This window comes from Nicotiana sylvestris, chromosome 7 (assembly GCF_000393655.2).
Source record: "Nicotiana sylvestris chromosome 7, ASM39365v2, whole genome shotgun sequence".
NCBI classification, from domain to species: Eukaryota; Viridiplantae; Streptophyta; class Magnoliopsida; order Solanales; family Solanaceae; genus Nicotiana; species Nicotiana sylvestris.
The window spans coordinates 73973681-73979680 of NC_091063.1; positions in this window are offsets into that span (position 1 = coordinate 73973681).

The window sequence follows — 6000 nt, forward strand, 5'->3', positions numbered from 1 at the left end:
TATATGATGTTAGTTTGGCGATTTGATCGCACGGTTAAGTTTGTAGGATGTTGTTGAGTTAGTGCATGTGTTTGGTTAGGAGTCCCGAGGGATCGGGAGTGTTTCGGAGGTGTTTCGGAGTGATTTCGGACTTAGGAAACAGAAAAATTCCAGAAATAGTACCCCGTGAACAGTATCGTGTACAGTACACAGTGAACATATTGTGTACAGTACCCCGTGAACAGTGCCATACAGTACCCCGTAAACAGTATTGTGTACAGTACCCCGTGAACAGTGTCGTACAGTACCGTGAGCAGTATCGTGTATAGTGCCTCGTGAATAGTGAAAACGCGTGAACAGTACCCGGAATTTTTCTGGACAGAACATTAAGTTCTGAAAATGGGACCATTTTAGCGAATTGGAGCTCGGGAAGAGGCGATTTTCGGGAGATTTTCAGAGAAAATAACGGGTAAGTGTTATTAACTTAAATTTTGGTTAGATTACCCGAATCTATTTCTAGTTTTGGCATTTAATTGGTGATTTTAGTTGAAATTTTTTTGAAAACCCTCTTAGTTTAATTTGAAGATTTGAGGGTCGAGTTGATGTCAGATTTTAGTAAAATTGGTATGACTAGACTCGTGGTTGGATGAGGTTTCATATTCCATAATTTTTGTCGGGTTCTGAAACGTGGGCCCCACGGGTGAATTTTTAGTGCAATTTCGGATTTTTTAATGAAAAATGTAGAATTTCATATGGAATTAATTCCTATAATTTTTATTGACTGAATCGAATTGCTTATGACTAGATTTGAGAATTTCGGGCACGAATTCGCGAGGCAAAAGCTTGTTGGAATTTTTGAATTGGTTGCAAAGCGAGGTAAGTGTTTGGTCTAACCTTAGCTTGAGGGATTAGGAGTTGTGTCTTATTTTCTACATGTTAATTGCGGAGTACGACGTATAGGCATTGTGACGAGTATCTATACGTTGGTGTCAAGCATGCTCGTGAGTCTTGTATTATAATTGTTATGACTCCGTTGTGGTTTATTGCGCTTCATATGTTATTATCACCATTGTTCCCTTGCCAGGATGTTGTTTGATATTATTGTTCCCTTGTCGGGATGTTTGTTTGATATTATTATTCCCTTGCCGGGATGTTTGTTTTGATAGTATTGTTCCCTTGTCGGGATGTTGTTGAAATATCATTGTTCCCTTGCCGGGAAGTTGTTATATTGCTCTTGTTCCCTTGCCGGGATTCCTTGTGATTATTGTTGGCTTGTAATTGGGAGCGGGTGGTACGCCTACCAGCGGGTGGTACGCCTACCACAAGATATAATGAAATGGGAGCGGGTGGTACGCCTACCACAAGATATAATGAAATGGGAGCGGGTGGTACGCCTACCACAAGATATAATGAAATGGGAGCGGGTGACACGCCTGCCACGAGATACAGGAAATGGGATCGGGTTGCACGCCTGCAACAAGATGTGAAAAGAAAGTGAAATATGCCTTTGTTTTCCTTATTCTTGTTAGTGGTTGGGTTTTGATTCCTTTATAATTCTCTTGATATTCTGTTTTTAGCTTTAGTTGAGAAATCAATTGAGTGGGTGACACGCTTTATATATATATATATATATATATTCTGTTTTTAGCTTAATATATATATATATATATGTTCAATACTCCAAATTTCAACAATTGTTACATTTTTAACTCAATTGATTTCTCAACTAAATTTTCCTTAAACCATTTGAGGTTGTACTTTACTTAAAAAGGAATTTCTACTATGTTTTGATTTATTGATTTCTCGTATTAAAGGTAAAGGATTCATTCGATATTGTACTTTAATTGAAAAGGGTACCTTCTTTATCAAATGATTTCTAAAAATAACTTCATCTTTCCTTGTTGATTTTCTAATTGGGTTGGAAGTTGTACTCTACTTTATATTAAGTGAATGAAGCGTCTCAAGGTGACATTTACTCGAAAGAATTATATTCGAAAGATGCTTATTTGAAAGATATTTTTTTAAAGGAAATATATTTGAAATATATTCATTGAAAATCATATTATCTTAGAGATTATTACTTGAAGGATTTATAGGCGAAAGATTTATATTTGAAGGACTTGATAAATTGATTGCACTTGTATCTATTATTTGTTGAGAAACATTTATGGTGTTCTTGTGGCCTGCTATTTACACCACTGGTTGATCATCGTTGCCATCATTGTTATCTGCTTCCTATTATTTTTGTACGCTATATTGCACAGGTTTATTTGGTAGTCTGGTCCTAGCCTCGTCACTACTTCGCCGAGGTTAGGCTAGGCACTTACTAGCACATGAGGTCGGTTGTGCTGATACTACACTCTGCACTGTGTGCAGATACTGATACCGGAGTGCTTGGACCGCAGTGAGGGTGCTATCTTCAGCCCACACAGGCGATACGAGGTAGTCCTGCAGACGTCCGCAGGCCTTGGCGTCACCTCCTATCTTTTCCTTTATCTTGTTTCCTTTACTCATTTCAGAAACAGTGTTTATTTTATCTTTCAAACTTTGTATGTAGTATTCTTAGACCGTCTGTGAAGCTGTGACACCAAATTCTGGGTAGAGTTGTATTTAGATTTCCAAAGTTTTGTATTAAGATAAATTGTCAGATTTTGTCTTCCGCTTAATTATTTTCGCTATTTGCATGATATCTACTCATCACTGATAATGGTTTAAAACTGGAAAAAAGTTAAGTAATTAGGATAATTTGGCTTGCCTAGCTTTCACCAGTAGGCGCCATCACGACTCTCGAGGATCTGAAATCCGGGTCGTGACAATATTAGGCCAAGTTTCTCTTTTCTATATATTGGAAAGGAGAAATGAAAGGAATATGCGATAATAATACTTGTTAAAGTGAATTAATCCCACCATAAAGATGAGGCAAGAATATCAATAGCCTTACCCATAATTTTTTTTTGTTTTGTTGTTGTAATGTTGTATCAGTATTATTCTTGGAAGTGGTGATAATTAATTTTCTATTGTCTCAGCTTGTTATGAAAAGCTTTTCATCCTCATTTTGAAGTCTTTTTGGTCCTTTCATTCAAAACCCCGCGAATATTGTCTTTTCTAGCCAGTGTACTACGGTTACGGATATTTTGTGATGCAAAGTTTAATACTATATTATACATTGTCCAGGGCTGTATTCTGGCCCGGGCCTTCGTGGGCCTAACGGGCCAGGCTTCGTGGTCCCGGGCTTCGCGGTCCCGGGCTTCGTGGGCTCAATGGGTGGAACCGGCCCGTGACGGCCTAAGCCCACATGGTCCTGTGCTTAACGGGCCGGGCTCGTGGGCCTAGCGGTTTTTATTTTTATTTTTTTTAAGGCAATTTCTTGTAGTATTATGGCTATATTAAAAATATATATGTAGTATATATGTAGATCTAATTATTAAAGTGCTTGACGAAAAAGAAAATAACAAAACAATAGTAAAACACTAAATTGTCATGCATAATATATTGTCTTGTAGTATATATATTGTATCTTATGTATATATATTCTCTTATATATTTTCTTGTAGTATATATATTGTATCTTATGTATATATATTCGCATAGTATATTTTCTTGTAGTATATATATTGTATCTTATGTATATATATTCGCATAATATATTGTCCTGTAGTATATATATTGTATCTTATGTATATATATTCTCTAATATATTTTCTTGTAGTATATATATTGTATCTTATGTATATATATTCGCATAATATATTTTGTTCTAGTATATATATTGTATCTTATGTATATATATTCACATAATATATTGTCTTGTAGTATATATATTGTATCTTATGTATATATATTCTCTTATATATGTTCTTGTAGTATATATATTGTATCTTATGTATATATATTCTCTTATATATTTTCTTGTAGTATATATATATATTGTATCTTATGTATATATATTCGCATAATATATTGTCTTGTAGTATATATATTGTATCTTATGTATATATATTCTCTTATATATTATCTTGTAGTATATATATTGTATCTTATGTATATATATTCGCATAGTATATTTTCTTGTAGTATATATATTGTATCTTATGTATATATATTCGCATAATATATTGTCCTGTAGTATATATATTGTATCTTATGTATATATATTCTCTAATATATTTTCTTGTAGTATATATATTGTATCTTATGTATATATATTCGCATAATATATTTTGTTCTAGTATATATATTGTATCTTATGTATATATATTCACATAATATATTGTCTTGTAGTATATATATTGTATCTTATGTATATATATTCTCTTATATATGTTCTTGTAGTATATATATTGTATCTTATGTATATATATTCTCTTATATATTTTCTTGTAGTATATATATATTGTATCTTATGTATATATATTCGCATAATATATTGTCTTGTAGTATATATATTGTATCTTATGTATATATATTCTCTTATATATTATCTTGTAGTATATATATTGTATCTTATGTATATATATTCGCATAATATATTTTCTTGTAGTATATATATTGTATCTTATGTATATATATTCGCATAATATATTTTCTTGTAGTATATATATTGTATCTTATGTATATATATTCGCATAATATATTGTCTTGTAGTATATATATTGTATCTTATGTATATATATTCTCTTATATATTTTCTTGTAGTATATATATTGTATCTTATGTATATATATTCTCTTATATATTTTCTTGTAGTATATATATTGTATCTTATGTATATATATTCTCTTATATATTGTCTTGTAGTATATATATTGTATCTTATGTATATATATTCGCATAATATATTTTCTTGTAGTATATATATTGTATCTTATGTATATATTGTAGCTTATAAATAATTCTAAGTATAGACAAAGAAATATTGCGAAAAGATATTCATGGGTAGAAGCAATAAATTTTATTACCAAAAATGGCATATCTTTCTTAGTCATCCTTCCCCCAATGGAATGAGCACAACAAGGTACTAATACCACCATTAGAAGGAAAAAAACTAAGGAAGATGTGCCAAAATACAAGTTACATATTAGTCTATGTATTATCTCTAACAAATCTCATAAATCCTTCAAGGTTCGGAGGAGGTTGCGTTGGTGGTGGTGGAAAAGAAGCTTGTTCATCACCACTTCCGGGCGAAGCCGAATCCTCCGCAAGTTCCGCTATCATTTCTTCATAAGCTTCATCTATCGCCGGTTGTGCTTCTGCAATTCCAAAGTTTCTTCTTTCCGAGCGGATCCAATCTCTAAACAATACTGATTTTTTCAAGCTATCCCTCATAGACACTCTATGATCACCTATTTGCAGTCTTGCTTGACTGAAAGCGCTCTCTGATGCAACAGTTGAAGCTTGAATTGATAAAATATCCCGAGCCATCCTTGCAAGAACCGGAAAATGTTTTTCCCTTGCCTTCCACCATTCCAAAAGATCAAAAGAGCCGTCTGGATTCTCCTTTTCAAGTCCCTGAGACAAATAAACTTGAAGCTCATTTAGATGTGAAGTTTCATCATAATTTTCACCTTGAGACCCCCTGAACTCCGTCCAAGATTTAAGAGCTTTTAAGCCCGCAACTCTTTTAGAGGATTGTGAGCTAGACGAAGTAGGGGTTGGAATAGTTGGCCTAGCATGCTCTAAGGCAAGTTGATAAGCATTATAAACTGTTTGAGCATTAATTTTAATTGAAGCTTTTGCATCTGCAAGTGTAGCAATTTCCTCATTTGAAAGATCTAAAGCCTTATAAATATTTGAATACCAAAAATGAGGACCTCCCAATTTCATTGTAGGATTTAGCATTGCAGCAAGACCATAAATAGGAGGGATAGGAAAAAAAATATTTTTTAAACTTTTGTTTCATTTCATTTATAGCAAGTTCATAAATGTCCCCACCCTCACCAAATTCAACAAACAAATCAGATAGTGCTGCAATATAAACTAAACAGTTTGAAATAGTAGGATAATATTGCCCAGAAAATGCAT